The 22,744-nt window shown below is 36.3% G+C and overlaps 1 long non-coding RNA gene across 1 annotated transcript; it reads right to left on the bottom strand.

The window, feature by feature from the left end:
• Positions 1-6,860: 6,860 nt before the first annotated feature.
• LOC121417013 lies at positions 6,861-8,506 on the bottom strand. Its single transcript, XR_005970294.1, has 3 exons — positions 8,215-8,506; positions 7,646-7,749; positions 6,861-7,189 (listed from the first exon to the last, which is right to left on the bottom strand). It is a non-coding gene; the product is annotated as an uncharacterized LOC121417013 (long non-coding RNA).
• Between the last annotated feature and the right edge of the window lie 14,238 nt (positions 8,507-22,744).

The following is a 22,744-nucleotide window of genomic DNA, read 5'->3' as shown; positions in this document are numbered from 1 at the left end:
TTTATTGACAGCCGGTGGATCATGCAAAACAGGGAAAACAAACCCCTGTAAATAAGGGAACAATGAATATAAAAAATTAATCAATACTGATCCAAGATCACATGATCATCATATCATATCTTGATAAATGGTATATCATTAATCGTTAAATTGTATTTCATTAATCAATTGCATGATTATGGATTTAATTCAATAACAATTTAATTCAAGTACCAGAAGAAATTATACAACATAAATTGTATGTAAGTATACATAATTCATTTCTTGCTCATAAGGCTATCACATTACTAAGAAGAATTATTGATCACTTTTCATTCAATGAAGTCTTATGTTCACAAAAATGTATTCCAATTAACCAATGATAATAATCACAATAATGTAGCACTGATTTTAAATCATTCTTTCTAAGAACATTATATCATAGTATTTAAACAGTTTGTAATTATTATACATGTAAATCACAACAAAATAACCATAACTTGGCCATCCTGACTAACTCACCCTACTATAGGCCAAGAGAGAACAAGGGTACATCCACCAATCACGTACCTCTGGAGACCTCACTCGGCATCACTCATACATGGTAGTACGTCAATTGAAATTCCCTAAAAATGGACATAACAAAATTGGCTAGTATGGTTCCTTAAAACTCATCTAATTCAATCGAGTCTGAATTTCCAAGACTACTACTACCACTCGGCAATTATAATCAAAATAAACAAAGTTCATTCACTTTCTACGTACGGCGAAGGGGGGGGGGTATACAAAACTGATCATGGCAAAGTACTGACAAGAATATCAACTTCGTCTAATGTACTCGATCTCATCATAGAAAAGAACATAATATAATTTCATTTTATAAACTGATCATAAGAAATCTTCACCTTGTAATGTGAAATTGACTATAACAATAACATGAAGCATATAACGATCATGTACCAGATATACAAAATTGAATTGACATATTCAACCCTACTCACTGTGATAATTGTTTTCTTAAGAATAATATCAACGTAGTCAGAATCTTAGCTGCTAAATTGATAAAACGATGTAACTTAGAATCAAACTTACATGCCTCCTTGTCGAACTTGACTTGGAAGAACGAACATAGTACCCCTAACGTACACTGTCGTCACAAATCGCTTTCTGATTTATCCTACCGCCGTAACAACATAAACGCTTATTCTTTCGCGCCAACTACACTTGAACGCTATCTGATGTAAATATCCTTCCACAACATCACAAATATTTATGACATATCACTAGATTCAGTATAAATGAAAAGTATAATGAAAACAACTATGAATTTAACATAAACATCATTCACATCATGAATTTATGAGAATAATCAGCTATAAATCTGAGGAACTACTTTCACTTCTTTGAGTAATAACATCATTGACGTTACGTAACAGGTGAGTAACCAACGGAACATATCGACCAAAAAGAAATACACTTTCGCTTTAATTTCTCGTAAGGTGTCTCCGCTAAAAAAATGATTTTGCAATAAAATTCAATTTACCACAATCCATCCTGACAGAATAACATTTTTTTCCATATTACAAATAATATTCATCCTATTAGAATTTTTTTTTCAATTCTTCAAATAGACATACAATTTTTTTTTACAAAATTGCATTTTTAACAGATGTATTATGTAAAATGCTCATATTATTAAATATTTAAATCTATACCTATACTTCAAGCAAAACAATCCTCATCTGAGTACTTTTAATATCTCCAAAATGAAAAAATGTAAATATCCAACATCATGGAAAGAAAAATGACAGAAGAGAAATAGGAAAAATCATCTCACTGCCGTCCTGGGCAGGTTATAAGGGTTACTATGCATTCCCTTGGTTACTCTCGTCGAGCGTCGTAGTTGCCTCTGACCTACTTCCTCCCGAACTGGAAGTCTATCATTGAAGTTAGGGAGCATGATATGATTTTCGTCATCTTCATCATTACTAGAGGTGTCTGACATTTCATCATCTTCTACTGGAGGCCATAATTCTGGTGGATCCCCTTCTTCTTCAGGTTCTCTCGGGTACTCCAATAGATATTTCTTGTTTACTGTCTGTACTTTGCCTCCATGTAAAGGTCTGATGCTACACACATCCTCTTCAGGATTGATCCAAACTACGACATACTTGTCTCTATGATAATGATCAGCTAGTTTATGTCTTCCCTTGAATGCGATCCTTCGCAATAATACATGTTGCCCAATCGTGATCTTCTTTTCCTTCAGCCCAAGATCATGTCTACTCTTGTTATACTCTGCTACCTTCTTCGTGTTGCTTTCTACTATTGCATTCATCTTAGTAAGAGCATCTGCTTGAGCTGCAACATAGTCTTGATCCCATTCCCCTTGCTGCTGAGATAAGAGTTGATCAAGAGGTATTGATGGGACCCTCCCATACATCAGTCGGTAAGGTGAGTAACCAGTAACTCGGTGTGGTGTACTATTATATATGTACACCAAATGGAATAACATCTCTGGCCAGTGTCTGCGCTCACTAGGTTCCATCGACCTAATCATAGTACACAAGGTGCGGTTGAAACGCTCAATTTGCCCGTTTCCCTCTGGGTGGTAGGGGGTGGTTCTGGACTTGCTGATATTGTACAACTTACATAACTCCTGTATCAATTTCCCTTCAAAGTCCCTGCCTTGGTCAGAGTGTATTCTCTGTGGTATACCATAATGTGAGAACCATGAGTCACGAAGCACTCTTGCTACTGTCACCGCTGTTTGGTCCTTACACGCAACAGCTTGGGCGTACTTCGTGTAAACATCAGACATGACTAAGATATCTTCATAGCCTCCTCTCCCCTTGTCAACCTTCAAGAAATCTATGGCCAACACTTCCAATGGTCTGAAAGCTATAAGATGCCTCATGGGTGTCTTCACTGTTGGTGATGGAGCTTTGGCCACATTACAATTCAAGCAGTTCCTCACATGACGTCTAACATCACCATGTAGACCAGGCCAGAAGCACCGTTCACGCAACAGGCTCAAGGTTCGTGTCACTCCTTGGTGTCCCCATCTGTCATGAACGGATTCAAGAATTGTCTTCCGAAGCTTTTCAGGAACTAACAATTGTAAGACGTTCTTCCCCATCACTTGGACCTGTCGATATAGTACTCCTTTCTTCTCAGTCAAACTTGTCCACTCTTTCAGCCAACTTCGCACCTCTTTATTATCCTCAGAGACCACTTGACCTGGTTGCCATCCTTTCCGGTAACAGTCCCAAATCACCCCAAGTGATTCATCCTGCTCTTGGAGTTTCTTCAGTTCTTCAAGGCTGAACGAAGGGAAGATTCCAGGGCCAATTGCTTGCAATGGCTCTTCCTGTAGCTCTTTCCTCTTGTTTTGAGGTTCATTCGACAACTCCACTGGAAGAACTGAACACCTGCTAAGTGCATCAGCACACCTATTGGAACGCCCTGACCTATATCTGATTTCCAAGTCAAAGGGAGCTAGTTGGGCGATCCACTTCTGCTCCGTTGCTCCTAACTTGGCTGTCTGTAGATGGGCGAGAGGATTGTGATCCGTAAGTATCACAGTGTGGCTCCCAATCAGATAGTCCTTAAACTTCTCTGTGACTGCCCACTTTAGCCCTAGTAACTCAATCTTAAAACTAGAATAATCTGAATAATTCTTCTCGGCCTTTCTCAAACCTCTACTAGCAAATGCTAATGGGTGTAACTTCCCATCATCGCCCTGCTGAGAAAGACAGGCTCCTAAGCCCTTCAGAGAAGCGTCGATCTCTACAACAAATTCACGCCCAAATACTGGATAGCTCAAAACTGGTGTCGATGTCAACAATCTTTTGAGTGTGGCAAATGATTTCTCTGCTTCATCTGTCCATTCAAACTTTGCTGATACGTCACCTTTCTTCTTCTGATACCGCCTGGACTTCTTCGATGACTTCTGTGTCTTTCCGACTAAGGCATGTAGAGGGGAGGCAATCTGTGCAAAACCTGTGATAAATCTACGGTAATATGATGCCAAGCCCAAAAATGACCGAAGTTCCTCAGGTGAGTTGGGGGTTGGCCAGTCCCTGATTCGTTCTATCTTCCCTGGATCTACAGATATGCCTTCTGCCGTCACCACATGACCCAGATGATTCACCCTTTCCTGAAGGAACTTGCACTTCTTCCCCTTGAGCTTAAGACCATTGTCAGCCAATCTGGTGAAAACAGCTTGAAGTCTCTCTATATGTTCCTCAAACGTGGTTGAATAGATAAGTATGTCATCTAAGTATATGATTACTTGTGTCATATTCAAATCTCCAAGGACCAATTCCATCACCCTCTGGAAAGTACTGGGACTATTAACTAAGCCTTGTGGCATCCTCTTGAACTCAAACAGGCCCCAAGGAACACGAAACGCCGTCTTGTCTATGGAATCCTTGTCCATGGCTACCTCAAAATATCCGTTAGCCAAATCTAAGGAGGAGAAATATGAAGCTCCTCCTAGGGCCTCAAGGGTTTCCTCTATACGTGGTAAGGGAAAGGAATCCCGAATTGTACGAGCATTCAACTGTCTGTAATCTATACAAAGCCTTAACGAGCCATCTTTCTTTCGCACTGGAACTACCGGACTTGCATACGGACTCCTGGAGCGTTGGATTATCCCTTTATCTAACATTTCTTGCAGTAACTTCTTCATCTCCGCAGCCTGATTAGGAGGAACACGACGGTATGGCAACCGGATAGGTGGACCTTCTGACGTCTGGATTTCATGCGGAATGACTGTACAGCAACCCAAGTCCATCTCCGATTCAGAAAATGCAGCCGCATTCTTGACCAAAAGTGAAGCAATAACATCGGCTTTCTCAGCTTCCAGTCCATCTAAGTTAACGCCCATAGGTAGTTTGAGATTGCGACCATCCAGGCAAGTGTGTGCTCGACTATCAGTATCTGGTCCGTCAACCGCATCACTCATTGGAGCCTCATCATTAACTGCGCCAGGCTCAACTTCTATCTCAGTGACCATGACTTCCATTGTATTGTTCAGTTCTTGTAGTACTATTTCACTCTTTCTTTCAATCCTTGTAGCAGATGCCAGTGTCGTATTGGGCTCAATGACAAGTTGCTGCTCACTCCGGTTGGCTACTGTCACATGAAGTCTTTCTCCCTTCACCTGAGTGCAACCATCAAAAAGATCAATCGAGTTCAGTTTTTGACTGTCTTCTGACTCATCGCGTATAACTTGGACGAGAACATCTCGACCATCCCACTGGGCAGCATTGTCCACGTGACACTCTAATCTCCTGACAGTGAGCGGTGGTATCACCTCATCGTTATCTCCTGTCTTCAGCACAGTTGAAATCTCCGGGTTCGACACAGGCTTAGGAAATGCCTTTAAGACCTCCGCAACCATCTGCCAGGCAGTTTTTCCACTCTGAGACTCATCATCTCCTACAAAGCTATAAAGAGCATTGGAGCCTAATAAAACTGGGTATTCCTTTCTCTTACTAGGGACTACATCCTTAATCACAAGAAATCCTACTTCGTCAGTCTTCCCATTGGCTGTAACTGGTGCCCTGAAGTAACCTACGATTGGGACGGCTCCTGAGATGCCAGTCACTGTTAAACCGCTACCAGTGCCTTCGAGATCCCCAATGATCCCCTCTAAACATCTCTCGTAGTAACTCAGTGGAACCAGACTTGATTCGGCACCTGTGTCTAGAATACATCCAGTCTCTACTCCAGCTATCTTGACTATGGCTTTTGGACTTTCTGATACCAGCGATGAAAGATAATTTGAAGGGTTGGATACTGCGAGGACTTCAGCGGATCCTTCACTCGGTTGATTTCCAAGATTACCCCTCACCGTTTCCATAACCTCTGGACAATCTTTCTTGAAGTGACCTGGCTTGTCACAGCCATAACATCTAGGTGGTTTAGCACAATTTTTCTGTACATGGCCCTTCTGTTTGCAATTAAAGCAATGTAACTCTCCTTTCTTCTTTGGCCTTTGTCGAAGATGAGGGGGGAGCTGTAGGGCCTGAATTTCCTTGACAACTTCACTAAGTCCCTCTTTAAGAAGAGATATTTCCTCCCTCATTGTTTTTATCTCAGCTGTCTCAGAAGATGCTTCGACCCTAGCAGTCTCTACTTCACATTCTCTCACCCTAGGTCTTGGGACCGTATCTGTGTCTTGAAATAAATTCAGGACTTCTTCTCTCATCGTCAGGAATGTCCCAGATCCGCTAGAAATTAGGATCCTCCTCAGCTCTCTCTGGATCTGTTTGTCCCGCACCCCTCTCACGAATTTTTCCTTGAGGGTCATGTCTCTCAATCTTTGCAGAGCTTCCTTCTCAGGTATGGAAGCGGCTGCTTCCATCCTATCATGCAAACGGATGAGAACACTACTGAAATCCGCAAGTGATTCTCCGTCAAGTTGGACACGGCTGTGAAGTTCACTACTCAGCTTTGGACACTCTCTCTTAAGCCAAACCGAGTCATCAGAACCCTTCTCAGGCCGGTCGGATCCTCACGAAGGCTTGCCTCCCTACACATGATTTCATCCTTGGCAGGACCACTTAGATGAGTCACAAGAACTTGTGCTTTCTCTCTCTCCGATAACTGGTAATATTGGCAGTATTCATCGAATTCATCAAACCATTCACGTACAGTCAAATCACCAGGCTTCTGTGGAGTACCCTTAAACTTAGGCAACTTCATCGAGGGCATTGACCTAGCCATAGACATACTTCGAAACGCGCCAGTCATAGAAGCAATCATGTCTTCGAGGCTAGTGCTAGGGGTCGCACCAGCCCCAGTCCCAACATTACCTCCAGGCATCCTGCTGGTTTATTTGGGGAAAGAAATCTATGACAATTCTGAACAATACAACTTCTTACAGAATATAGTTACTATTTCTTAACTTGTTTCAATTATTTCAACCAAATTACCTTTCAACCTTAATATATCTTATATCTAATTGCGTCTTCTTATCCTCTTGACCTGCTGGCGTCCTCTGACGTAGTAGGGGGTTGCATCAATCTCAAACCGGTGATCCCACTCCTGACACCATTGTAGTAAACTGGGCTTGGGTGGTAGTATGGGTTGGGGGTTGGGTACTCAGTCAGGAAAACCATAGAACCATAGACAAGAAGTAGGGGTGGGTCAGCCATTTATTGACAGCCGGTGGATCATGCAAAACAGGGAAAACAAACCCCTGTAAATAAGGGAACAATGAATATAAAAAATTAATCAATACTGATCCAAGATCACATGATCATCATATCATATCTTGATAAATGGTATATCATTAATCGTTAAATTGTATTTCATTAATCAATTGCATGATTATGGATTTAATTCAATAACAATTTAATTCAAGTACCAGAAGAAATTATACAACATAAATTGTATGTAAGTATACATAATTCATTTCTTGCTCATAAGGCTATCACATTACTAAGAAGAATTATTGATCACTTTTCATTCAATGAAGTCTTATGTTCACAAAAATATATTCCAATTAACCAATGATAATAATCACAATAATGTAGCACTGATTTTAAATCATTCTTTCTAAGAACATTATATCATAGTATTTAAACAGTTTGTAATTATTATACATGTAAATCACAACAAAATAACCATAACTTGGCCATCCTGACTAACTCACCCTACTATAGGCCAAGAGAGAACAAGGGTACATCCACCAATCACGTACCTCTGGAGACCTCACTCGGCATCACTCATACATGGTAGTACGTCAATTGAAATTCCCTAAAAATGGACATAACAAAATTGGCTAGTATGGTTCCTTAAAACTCATCTAATTCAATCGAGTCTGAATTTCCAAGACTACTACTACCACTCGGCAATTATAATCAAAATAAACAAAGTTCATTCACTTTCTACGTACGGCGAAGGGGGGGGGTATACAAAACTGATCATGGCAAAGTACTGACAAGAATATCAACTTCGTCTAATGTACTCGATCTCATCATAGAAAAGAACATAATATAATTTCATTTTATAAACTGATCATAAGAAATCTTCACCTTGTAATGTGAAATTGACTATAACAATAACATGAAGCATATAACGATCATGTACCAGATATACAAAATTGAATTGACATATTCAACCCTACTCACTGTGATAATTGTTTTCTTAAGAATAATATCAACGTAGTCAGAATCTTAGCTGCTAAATTGATAAAACGATGTAACTTAGAATCAAACTTACATGCCTCCTTGTCGAACTTGACTTGGAAGAACGAACATAGTACCCCTAACGTACACTGTCGTCACAAATCGCTTTCTGATTTATCCTACCGCCGTAACAACATAAACGCTTATTCTTTCGCGCCAACTACACTTGAACGCTATCTGATGTAAATATCCTTCCACAACATCACAAATATTTATGACATATCACTAGATTCAGTATAAATGAAAAGTATAATGAAAACAACTATGAATTTAACATAAACATCATTCACATCATGAATTTATGAGAATAATCAGCTATAAATCTGAGGAACTCTTTCACTTCTTTGAGTAATAACATCATTGACGTTACGTAACAGGTGAGTAACCAACGGAACATATCGACCAAAAAGAAATACACTTTCGCTTTAATTTCTCGTAAGGTGTCTCCGCTAAAAAAATGATTTTGCAATAAAATTCAATTTACCACATTTACAATATTTCAAATATTTCAACTTTTACAGATTTGGCAAAAAGGAGCCCCACCATAAAGTGTTTAACAATAGTTTGTTTGTTTTATTGCCGTCATAAAAATACATAACAATATATATATACAAGACATACAAGGAGTAACATCTACATACATAATGATTCTAAACATTGATTAAAAAGAAAAGAAAAAATGATTGATTGAAACATGTGAAGAAAGTTAAGAGATCAAACTTAAGACAAGAGACGGTTGGATAACCCATATTCAGCTGCACCAATTATACATGTATGTGCGGCTGGTCTTCCATGGGGACCAAGTAAAAAGAGAGTTATACCATAATTCCCCCATGTTCGGGGCGGAAATAAAACTTTGTCTAAAAGGACAACGAGGAGAAAATCATTAATTTTCCATGTAAAAGGATACAAAAGAATAAAAGTGAATCGGTGACGTCATCAGTTCCTCATTTGCATACCGACACGTCTTGTGAAATTTAGATAAACTTAAATATGTCATAACTTTCATACTTTATATTGGATTTTATTGAAAATATCAATGCTATGCTAGTTGGATTTTTATTTTTCACAAATCGACTTTTTTGTTTGGGTTGACATACATTAAAAGAAAGAAAATGGTGCAGTCAGCTCCTTTGGTCGCTTTCAACTGAATTATTGATACTTGAAATACAAGTACACAAGTACACGTATTATTTTCGAAGTCCGCCGTGACACACCTCCTGAACCCCTGTTATATAATTTACACAGGCTACAAATTGGGCAACGTATTATTTTTAAGTTACTACTCCTTGTATACAAATCACTCTACAACCAAACCCCAAAATACTTGTCTGATCGTTTAGAAATTTATGTCCCAGGTAGAAGAACTAGATCCTCTGAAGACCCACTTAAATTAACATATCCAACAAAAAGAAAACAGACTGGAGATAAAACATTCACTGTTGCATCCTCAATGGAATGGAACAAGCTCCCTCTCGCAATAAGACAATCACCAACAATCAAGTCTTTTAAGAAAGTCACTTAAAACTCTCTTGTTCTAGGCAATCGCCTTCATTTAATATGTCATTCTGATTTTTGTTTGTATTTTTTATATGTTAATTGAAATTATGAGCGTTTTGGGCCATTTGGGAAAAGCACATAATAAATATTGAGTATTACTATTATCATTATTATTACACCCCAGAAAAACGTTGATTTGAATCAATAGAGAAATATTCAACAAGCATAATGTTAAAAATTTCATCAAAATCGGATGTAAAATTAAACAATTATGACAGTTCAAAGTTTTGCTTATTTTTCAGGTATACGCACAACTCAGTGACAGGCAAATCAGAGAGATGATGATGTCCACAAATCATTTTTTTCGTTTGTTTTTATGGTTTGAATCATACAATATTTATTTTTATGGTTCAGTCAAGTTTGAACTTATTTTTTTTGCAAATTTAACAAAATGAATAAGGACAAACTTGACTGAACCATCAAATGTTATTATTTATATCTTAATAAGTAGAATAAAATCCACACAGCAATATGCTGACAATTTGATTAAAATCAGATAACAAAGAAATTGAATTTTAAAGATTTGCATTATTCCGGTGAAACAGTTCTAAGCATGTCTTTATGAATATTCATGAGGTGGGCTGATGATTCATATCCCCACTTGTTCTTTTGTGTTTTATTACATGAAATTAGGTTTATTCAAAATTTTTCTACCAAGAACTAAAACGATTGAATAGACAACTTGTTAAATGCATTAGTTATCTATTGCCACAACTTATTTCATCATAATGGAGACACATCATTTACACATTTATGAAAAAAGGGAAACATTTATCGGATTTCATGTAATAACATTAGCAAAAGGAAAGTGGAGATGTGACATCATCAGCCCACCTAATAAGTATTCATGGCGATATGCATGTAACTCTTTTCGCAAAATACTGATAAACTTTAAAATTCAATAACTTCGTTATTTTTTATCCGATTTTGATGGAATTTTCAGCATTTTGCTTTGTGAATTTTACTCTATTTATTAAGATAAAAGTATTTCCAGCCTGGACCATCCCATTAAAGGAAACCAAAACCCAAGAAGAGAAGTAATCTTATTGGAAAGAGTAAAATGAGAGGAACAATTTAAAAAAAAGTTTCATCAAAATCGGCTATGAAATAAGCAAGTTATGGGAGTTTAAAAAGTCTTGTTGTACTTACTATGTGGATCCTCAAATTGGCAAACATGCTTCAAAATGACTGATTTTGTGGGCAACTCTCCATTTGTTTTGTACACAAATATTCAGATTTTCCTCATTATCTTTCAAATTGCATCTTGCCTCCTTCTGAGCACAACATATGTCATGGGAAAATATAATCCACACCATATATGTCAAGGTCAGGAGGAGATAATGTGAAATATGTAAAATAAAGGGGAAAATCTGAAAATACGTGTACAAAACAAAAGGAGAGTTGTCCACAAAATCGGCCATTTTGAAGCACGTTTGCCAATTTGAGGATCCACATAGTAAGTACAACAAGACTTTTTAATCGTGCATAACTTGCTTATTTCATTACCGATTTTGATGAAACTTTTTTTTTATTGTTCCTCTCACACATTTTACTCTTTTCAATAAGATTGCTTGTCTTCTTGGGTTTTGGTTTCCTTTAACACTATACCTGTATACCTTACCCTTAAGCTAACATGAAACCCTATAGCAACCTTACTAACCGTAATACCTCAGTCACATTTGTCCTACGACGGCTTCAAACCACTTATAATGTAGCCGGTACAATAAAAGTTAAAGATAAATTCCAGTAGGTGCAGTAAACACTGATTTCATGAGAAAGTCTGTAAAACAAGGGTTAATTGTCAGTATATCATCGAGGATCTAGATCTGGTACAGTTACATTAACTGAACTTTGTGAAATCTTGACATCTACGCTGAAAAATGTTCACACCGAAGATCCCCAGCACAGATAAGCGCACGTGGGACAATGTATAATTATTGCTTCGAATGTCGGGCCCGACGCTCTACCCGAATCCGGTTATTTGCTGATTTCTGAGCAATTACACAATTTCTTCCAGAATCCTTTGGCACATGCGTTTTATTTATACAAACAGACACTTTGGTGGTCATTTCATCGGATTCTGTACGAACTCATTTTGATATCGTTACCAAAACTAGCATTTACCTTTAATTTACGACCGTCTTTGATTCGCTGTCGAGCAAATGTAACTGAGGGAATACCTTATATCCTAGACGAAATAGAGCATGGAGCGATCAATGATTGTCGCCAGAGCAAATATCTTGACACTTGATGACTGGTAAGGATAATTTCAGGAAAATGCTATCGTAGCATTCTCCCGCACAAAATTTGAGTAGTGCGACTCCGTATCTGAAAGACCTAGTCAAACAGATAGGAGCTAGGCTCCACTCCACTTCACAACGAACAATGATGTCGATAATTATCTATACAAATATATTATTATTTTATTCTAGTTAGCGTGCTTTAGAGATTGTTTAATATATAAGTGAACATTTTCGATTTTTTTGTCGAAAATTACTGTTTTGATATATATAAATAAAATTTTGTAATAAAATTTGCAAAAAATATTAAAATATCTATGATTTAGACAATTTCAAGGTATCTTTGTTGACATTTCATAAAAATAATGATATTGCTAATAATGGTAAAATAAAGGAATCGATTCTCTCTTTTTTTGTCTATTTAGCCTATCGCAAAAATGAGGAGCCAAGTCTGCATGCACAGACCAAATCGATTTTTATTCATCACGGGTGACATAAAAAAAAAGACTAGAACAGATATTAAATGTCGAAATCACTCAAGAAAAAAACGTGGATTTGAATCAATAGAGTACTACGATATCAATATCAAACGAATAACCCAAAAAATACTATTTTGCTCGTTTTTGTTTACAGGAAATAGAGCACAAAGTAATTGAACAAAATAATTATTATATTAATCGGAAAATATGATGATCCAAATAATCCGAATTGGCTGGCAAGAAGTTCTTTACCTAAAGTCCACAATGCTGGCGATGATGATTTGACTTTTAAGTGTACACCTCCTTTCAATAATGCGTGAAGTATTTTCATTTATTTGAATGCAGGATTAAAGAGGTGCCGTGGCAGGGATCGAACCCCGGACTTTCATGTTTAGCCAGGCACCTTAAAGCCCTTTCACACGGTACAAAAATCGTAAATTGAATGATGATTCCAGTGAAAAATAATTCTAAGGACGAAGTTTTAACCAAACTAGAATCATGAAGGCTAATCACAAAATTCAAATTCTACTCTGGAGGTGAATTCCAGTTAACATGGTTAAGTTTCACCAAAAAAAAACGGTAGGAAGTTTACGTCTGAAAGGGTTGACATCAACATCTTTTTGAGGGGCGGAGCTTACGTGACCTTTCAAGCACTTCCGTAGGTATTAAATACATTCACTGAACTCTCAAGATCAGGAGAGATCAGTGAACACAATAAGCCAGTTCGTAGTTCCACTCTGCGCATGATCAGAGGAAGGTCATTTGTACTGAAGTGACACGGGGGTTCAAAATTTAATGAGACTCCCACAGTCCACTAGCCAATGGAAGTGCCCCCCCCCCGACTTCCATTGATGTTGACATACGATTTCAACGTAACTTTCGATCTTAGTATTACTGTATGTAATTAAACAGAGCAGAGAGAGACCGGGTGGGTGTGTCATAAAGCTGTTTGTATGTTAAGAGCGACTTTAAGAACGACTGGTGATCCCTTCATGCGGTAAGTGGTATATTGTATTGGTGATGGTGTAGCGCGTAAGAAAGGTTCACCAGTAGTTCTTAAAGTCGCTCTTATCTTACGAACAGCTTTATGAAACGGCCCCCAGGAGAGAGAAGAGAGACAGATCATCATACAGAGATAAGAGAAATAGAAAGAGAGAAGGAGGGAAAGATAAATGTCCCTAACTTCCCGGATAAAGGGCTGGGTCATACCCTCGGCTCACCAAAAATATAGAACACTAAATTTACCAATCCATTGCCAAAAAGTATCATGTAATACTGTCATATATTGCGACGAATTCCAACTGAAGGTAGATGATATCAACATCTAAATATCTAAAGGGATTAGTTATATTCAAAATTCTGTTAATTGTGTATAAATCATTAATCGGTCAAGCCCCACTGTTTACATTACAGAATTACTAAAAAACTTAAAACCCGATCCCACAGTCGAAGCCTGCGAAGTACTACAGATAAATTGTTTCAGATCCCATTTCAAAAACAAGAGTTACACTTGGTGATCGTGCATTTGCACTTGCTGCCCCCCAAACTATGGAATAGCCTGCCAATTGATATAAGAAGCTCTCCATCCTTGGCTCTCTTCAAATCAAAATCAAAAACATATCTCTTTAGTTAAGAAAATATGCTGTGCAGACATAAGTAAAAAGAGCTCTGAACAAGCGCAGCTGAATATATCCATATAAAAGCTGCGCTATATAAATTAATGCTTATTATTATTATACAGTATTGATGAAGCCAGAGTTACATAAATCATTGTTGCATAATTATCTTAACACAGTTCCGCGTTGACTGCGGGAACAAGACATCTCAAAATCAATGTATTTTTCTTTTCTTTTTTTTTTCAATAAGCCCTTTTGTTTTTTATTATTTGAATTATACAATATTTCAATTTTTACGAATTTGATGATTAGGACCTCCTTGCCTGAAGCACAAAATGTTAAAAGAATGGAATTCCATGTGTTCAGGGAGGAATAAAACTTCATTTCACATGACAATGATGAGAAAAGAAAAATATTTCATATTCAATATAATAAAATACAAAAGAAATAGTGAGTGATGTCATCAGTTCTTCATTTGCATACCGACCGAGATGTGCATATAACTGTTTTGTGAAATGAAGTGGTTTTGATGAAATTCTCAGTATTATGCCTGATAGTATTCTATCTTTTCATTCTAAGCAAGTTTTTGTTGGGGTGGACCTGTCCTTTTACGAAGGAAGCTGTTCAGGAGTGATGCTAAGGCATTTCTCCGTCCAAAAGATAAATAATTTAAGGCTACGCATCCGATCCGACCTAGTCAGAACGGCTATATGGTGCCCCAAGTCTGCGGTGACACTTACTAATGTAATTGAATAAAAGTATTTAAATTATATAAAAAAAAACAGTTAGCATTCCACGAAAAATTTATAATCGTTAGCATTGAACTGTTTTTGATAATCCGGAATTAAAGTGTCATTTTCATTTGTAATAATTTTTTTTAAAAATAAAAAAAAAAGAATACGCATAAAACATAGCATTATGATAATAAAGTTGGTACTTTTAGAAGTTATTAATTATAATCGATTTATAATTCAAGCTATCGAACAATCGAACAAGGGCATGGCGTATTCTGCAGTTACATATATATATATATATATATATATATATATATATATATATATATATATATATATATATATATATATATATATATGTAACTGCAGACTATATATATATATATATATAATGAGAGGGGCGTGGATATATGGACCAATCGCTTTGATCATTGTTTATATTATATATGTGTGAAGAGTAGAGTAGAATCAAGAATGAAGCAAAGTATACACTATGTTGTAAAGCTTTCGGCCCTGGCCTTCTTCAGTTTTTATTTGCTAAACAAAACAAACAGTTCATACATGCATTTCTACGCCATTTTGTAAATATATCGAAATATGAATAGAGAGTAATATATTTTTTTACCTTATATCCTATATTTCCCACGGAAAGTCACTCCTATCCAACTTGTATTGCTCATTAGTTCTGCTCAAATACACACATTTTTCTGAGTACGCCCTCTTCGCCTTTAATACGTTCTACTTTGTAAATAACACACGCACGGTAAACAACACCACCCTAATTTAGGAGAATTTGCTATGACCCATGTCATGTACTATTCACTTTACGTTTTATTTCTGTTGAGTATGATCCTTAGTTTGTTATTCCGTGTATTACCATTTGATTTCTCTTATTCTTTTGTTTTGGTTTTGATTCAATTTGCTATTATTTGCATTACGTTTGTTCTGTTGCTAATATTCTATGATTTGCTTTATTTGTTTTGTTTAGCAAATAAAAACTGAAGAAGGCCAGGGCCGAAAGCTTTACAACATAGTGTATACTTTGCTTCATCCTTGATTCTACTCTACTCTTCACACACACACACACCCGCACACACACACACACACACACACACACACACACACACACACACACATATATATATACTTATTTTTATTTTTTTTGGCTTCGAATGTCAATAATTTATTCCGTTTATCCGATATTAATTTCATTAAGGGGCTTCTTTCTCAAGCTCTAGCTGCTTCTATGGGGTCCTAAACTTTTTTTAAATATTATTTTTGCCAACCTTTGTACTTAACATTTGCAACATTTCTCCTCATTGGTGTGAATAAACTCATATATCACTTCTCACTTATACCTTGGTCACATTTGCTCTACGGTGGCTGTACGGCGAGTTGAAAACAGCCGTTTTAATATTTTTTGTACCAGCTGCATACAGGTGATTTGAATTAGAATTAATAATACGGCTGCTTGGATTCGCCGTACGGCCGCCGTGGAGCAAATGTGACCAAGGTATTAAAGAGAAATTCCAGTAGTTGCAGTAAACATGAGAACGTTCCATGAGAACGTCTGTAAAACCCGGCTTAATTGTCAGTATATCATGGAGGATCTAGATCTGGTACAGTGAACTTTGTGAAATATTGAAATCTACGCTAAAAAATGTTCACGCTGAAGATCACCAACACAGATAGGCACACGTGAGACAGTGTATTATTATTGTTGGAATAAAGACCCGACGGAAGTGACCGAATCCGCGATTATTTTGCTTGTTTCTCAGCAATTACACAATTTCTTCCAGAATCGTTTGGCACATATTTTTTTACTCATACAAACAGAAACTTCACTTGGGTGGTCATTGTATTAGATTCTGTAAAAAGTCATTTCGAGATCATTACCATTACTGGAATTTATCTTTAATACCATCATAGAGATGTATACTAATAGCATAGACTTATAGTAAATAAATCTGTAATCGATAGAGCCTTTAGCTCGTGCACGAGATGTATTAAAATGTCACACCTTCTACCCAACGAAAGTTCCATACTAATTCAAAGGAACAAGGATCGAGCCCTTATTAGTAATTTCATCGGGTCAATTTAAATTTATATAAAGTCTAAACACTTACATTTTATCACATATACATATGTAATAAGAATCTTTTACACAGATTTGTTGATTTATAACTAACCATCTAAGTTAATTATTTGTATACAAATAATTGGATATATTTCCTGTGTTGTTGAACTTTCAATTAAAAGTGATGAATTCCAGAGAAATTCTACACATATTTTGAAAGGAGACAGTAAATATATCTCTGTCTCCTATACTTACAATACTGTATATCAAATTTGCCGCTAATGGACAAGTTAAAAAGAAATGCCAGTAGTTGCAGTAAACACTAATTTCATGAGAAAGTCTGTAAAAGCAGGCTTAATTGCCAGTATATCATTGAGGATCTAGATCTGGTACAGTTACATAAACTGAACTTTGTGTGAAATCTTGAAATCTAGCTGAAAAATGTTCACACTGATGATCACCAACAGAGATAGGCACACGTGGGACAGTGCATTATTATTATTGGAATAAAGACCCGATGGAAGTGTCCGAATCCGCGCTTATTTTGATTAAGTTTCTCAGCAATTACACAATAATTTCCAGAATCCTTTGGCACATATTCATACAAACAGACACTTGGGTTGTCATTATTATTAGTTTCTGTAAAAATTTATTCTGAAATCGTTACCAATACTTGAATTTATCTTTAATCCCAACAAAAATAAGAATGAACAGAGAAAAATCCAACGAGCATAATACTGAAAAAATATTCAAAATTGGATGTAAAGTAAGAAAATTAGAATATTTTAAATTTTGGCTTAATTTCATTTGCACATCCTGGTTGGTATGTAAATGAGGAGACTAATGACGTTATCTACTCACCATTGTACTTTTTTAAATGAATTATTCTAATGTTTTCCTCATTGTCAAGTGAAACAACGATTGATTACTCCCTGAACATGTGGTATTAGCATTGTTTAATACTTTATGGGTCAGTCCAGGGGTCGCGGAAGCGGGGGGGGGGGGGGTCGGGGGCTTCAGCCCCCCACTTAAAAAAAACCGTAAAAATGACCATGTGATTGTGCTTTTATCTTGGTCACCCCCCCCCCACACACACACACACATTGAAAACCGTTCCGCGGCCCCTGCAGTCCTTATAGTCAAAATATCTTTAAAAATGAAATATTGTATAATTCAAATCATCTGCATGACACTGAATTGTGCATATTAACTTTCTTATTCTACATCCAATTTTTATGAAATTTTCAGCTTTATGCTAGTTTGATTTTTCTCTATTTATTCAAATCAGTATTTTTCTGGGGTGGACTTGATCTTTAATTATAATCACTGTTTGTCCTCGTTTCACTCTGGACCTGGTTCCGTTACATAAACTGAACTTTATTGAAATCATTTCAAAATCAATGACGTTATATTGTCCATAGTGTCGAAATTAGGTTTATTGTCACCGTACCATCAAATTGAGAATCAAATTCTCAATAACTATTGTACAATTGTATGATAATGTGTAACTTGTTTAAATGATTGTGTAGTTTTCTTAGATTTACATTGTTGTCGTAGATTTATGTTGTTAGGATCAGGTATTTGAGAGAAGACGAAAAATGTTTAAGGTAGAAAAGGAAACATACATGTGGTTTTAATTTTGTTTAATTATGCTCATGTTAATATTATTCAATTGATGGAGGTCGAAGGTCACGTCAAGACGCGCCGAAGACTTCCAAGAGAGCTCTTATTTTCTTATCTTTTTACGAAGAAAGTAAACCACCGAAGTACATGAGATTACGACTATATTACCATTGAAGGAATTATTGTTCTACTGTGTTAAGATCTTTTTGGAATATTCAACGATTCAACAGATATTTGAGGATTCTTTTCTAGCTAGAAGAGTACACGCAATGTATGCCCAATCTGCCACACCCAACCGGGACGCTTACGTACCCAATGGGCCGAAACCCGTCTTCATCCAAGCCCGTGACATCCCGGCTAACAACAACATGCCTACAGGTGAGGAATTCTATCATGCCTTGTCTAAGTCTGACTGTTGCTAGTAACGCAATTTTGAGGATACAACGAATAGGATCGTTATGGAGAATCTACCTTGGTACGCAGGAAGACAGGGTTAAGCTCATCACCAGTGGTCTGCAAATGAGGCAAACAATTCTACCAGTGTACGATACGAACCCATTCACGAAAATAAATAATGAGGAGCTAACTAGGGTAACGATCAAGGATATTCCCTTATCTGTCGGGGATGACCTCGTGAAATTATCCCTTGAAAAATTGAAATGTAACGTAAAGAGTCAAGTGATAAGACAGAAGTTACGAGTAAATGGGCAACTCGTTAACTGTTTGAATGGAGACCGTGTATGCTGTATAGAGCCACCATCACAACCTCTGCCGAGAATGATCAACGTCGCAAATATATTTCGGGGCAGAGCTTTCCACGCCGGTCAGCCTGAGCAAACAAAGAAATGTTCAAAATGCCTGGAAAACGGCCACCACTCATCGCATTGCACAAATAATATCAAGTGTAGAATCTGCAAACAACCTGGGCATAAAAGCACTAGCTGTCACATCGTCGATGGTAACAACGAAGCTACATCAAACGATGCTCAGACCAACACAAGAGATCAACCACTCATCGACCACCTTTCAACACAACCAACCACTTCAAGCAATCATCAACACGTAAGCACATCAACAGAGCGCGCAACACAAAACGAAACGGATGAGCGGGAAATCCCCGGGACACCAGCGGTGATGACTCATCGTAGCGACGACGCAACTATTGTTCGACCGAAGATTACTCGCTAACCGATTCTGTCACAATTTCTACGTCCAAAATCAACGTCCCCATCAAGCTCCGACTACGCCACTGATGACTCCAGCACACTCTCGTCAGGTCAGAATACCCAGGAAGAACGGATAGCTTCTCCACAAAAATGCACACCCCAGCAGAAAGTTCAAAAAAGGAAATCGGAAAGAAAAAAAGTGACCAAAGCAAAGTGAGTAAACTGAAGCTCAGATCACCAAACACGGACATGGAAAACAAAAAAATATTTCCTCGGTACGAGTGAACGAAAACAAAATATTTCTTTTTATCCCTCAATGTAAGAGGGATCAGAAATAAACTGAAACGAAGCAAAATTATGTCGTGGATAATTAAACAGAAAACAGATGTAATAATGTTACAAGAAACTTTTTTGACTTTTGAAATGGAATCAATAGTGAGTCGAGAATTAGATTACCAATGTTTCTTCAACCATGGCACAAGACCACTCTAAAGGTGTGGCTATTTTTGTGCGTAAATGTTATTTTGAACAGATCGAAAGGTTTTTACACCTTGATGGTCGTGTTCTTGCGATAAGATTGAAAGATGATAAAAACTCTTATCTTGTTATAAATGTCTACGCACCAACAAAAACTAATGAAAAGGAAATATTTTATAGTAACTTAGCAAAATGGCTACGAAAAGTGATACAAGTTAACGATTCATTAGTGTTAGGCGGGGATTGGAACTGCGTTCAAAATGTCCAACTGGATACGCGAGGTGTGTCTTATGCTTATAAAGAAAATAATATGTTTAAGAAACTAATTAAGAATTTCCAGCTGATTGATGTTTGGAGGAAAATGTTTCCTTTCAAAAAGCAATTCACCTGGCGTCAATTGTCATTAAATATATTTTCCCGTCTTGACTATTGGCTGTTAATAGATTCTTTATGGTGCTGTGTGCAAACGGTTGAAATTAAACCTGCTCCAAATTGTGATCATTGTGCAATTACTTTAAAATTGACAACTAATAGTCCTAGAAAAGGATGTGGCTTATGGAAAATGAATAATTCGTTATTAAAAGACGATTATTATACGAAAAATGTGAAAAGTTTGATTAAAAAATTTGTATTGGAAAATGTAATTATGAATCCTCAAATGAAATGGGATATGTGTAAAATAAAAATTAAAGAATACACAATCAAGTATTCGAAACAAAAACAGAAAGAAAATAATGAAACTTTTAAAAAATTACAATCTGAATTCGATTTAATGAGTTATAAGACTGATGAAAACCCATCTAATGAAAATAAAGCTGAATTAGAACGAACAAAAATTCAACAATGGTTAACATATAAATGCAAAGGAGCTTTCATCAGATCCAGACAAAAGTGGATGGAGCATGGTGAAAAGTCAACCAAATATTTTTTTGAAAGTGAAAAGAGAAACGGAAAGAGAAAAGAAATTAATTCTATTAAAAAGAATGGAAGGGTTATTACAAACCAGGAATCTGTTCTTGGAGAAATATTTCAATATTATAAACGTTTGTACTCTAAAACAATCAATGAAGTTGAATCGTCTGATATTGATGACTATTTAGATTCAACTATATTACCTACGTTAACAGAACAAGAAGCATTGTCATGCGAAGGTATACTTACTGAAGAAGAATGTCGTAATGCTTTATTTTCTATGAAAAAGAATAAGTCGCCAGGTAGTGACGGTTTATCTGTTGAATTTTTAAAGTATTTTTGGGACGATGTTAAATCCCTTATAATAGATAGTGTTAATGAAGGTTTTATTAAAAAACAGTTATCAGAAACTCAGAAATTAGCTATTTTAACTTTGCTTTACAAGAAAGGTGATAAACAATGTCTAGATAACTGGAGACCAATATCATTGCTCAACACTGATTATAAGATTGCAGCAAAAGTATTGTGTACAAGATTAAGAGGTGTTATAGATAAATTGATTTCTTTTGATCAATCAGGTTATTTAAAACAGCGTTCTTCTATGCAAAATCTACGTTTGGTTAAAGATATTATCAAATATTGTGAATATAATAATCACCCAGGCATTTTTCTTTTTCTTGATTTTCGAAAAGCTTTCGATACGGTTACCCATCAGTTCTTATTTCAAATATTATACAAACTTAAATTCAAAGAATCTTTTATTACATGTATTAAGGTCCTCTACGCAAATGTTGGAGGGAGTGTCATGAATAATGGTTGGATTTCGAAAAAAATTGAAATAAAAAGAGGAATTAGACAGGGTTGCCCTCTGTCGGCTCTATTGTTTATTCTTGTGGTTGAAATTATGGCATTAAAGATAAGGCAGAATATTGATATCAGTGGTATTACTGTAGTATCTACTGAAACTGGTATTTCAAAAGAATTTAAGATATCACAACTTGCAGATGACACTGTTCTCTTTTTAAACAACATTCAATCTGCCAACTTATGTCTTGGAGAAGTAAAACGTTTTGGTTTCTTTGCTGGGCCAAGCCTAAATGTGATGAAAACAAATGCTGTCACTATACAACAGCAACACGCATTTATTGAAGGTATTAAATGGAATGATGAACCTGTCAAGTACTTAGGAATGTATCTAACAAGTGATAAAAAAAGAGTCTGAACGACTGAATTGGTTTATGAAACTTCAAAAAGTTAAATCAATTTTAAATTTTTTGAAAATGAGAAATTTAACTTACTATGGTAAAGTTTTGATTCTTAAATCATTAGTAATTTCTCAATTTGTTTATGTTGCCTCTGTGTTACCCATCCCCCAGAAGCTAATAGTTGATCTCAATAAACTGATGTATAATTTTTTATGGAATTCAAAACGAGAAAAAGTCAAGAGAGCAGTCTTGATTAATGATATTATAAGGGGAGGACTGAGAATGATAGATCTGAAATCTAAATTCCAATCCTTACATTTATCATGGTTGAGTAGATTCTTTGAAAATTATAATGATGTACCGTGGAAGTTTATGTTTAGATATTGGATTGAAAAAATTTGTCCTTTTTTATTAATTTTGAAAACAAATTGTTTTAGTAAAGATATGTTGAAGTTGTGTGTAAAACAAAAGGTAC

This window comes from Lytechinus variegatus, chromosome 6 (genome assembly GCF_018143015.1).
Source record: "Lytechinus variegatus isolate NC3 chromosome 6, Lvar_3.0, whole genome shotgun sequence".
Lineage (NCBI taxonomy): Eukaryota > Metazoa > Echinodermata > Echinoidea > Temnopleuroida > Toxopneustidae > Lytechinus > Lytechinus variegatus.
The sequence above is the reverse complement of the archived record's forward strand: the minus strand, read 5'-3'. Positions and strand labels throughout refer to the sequence as shown.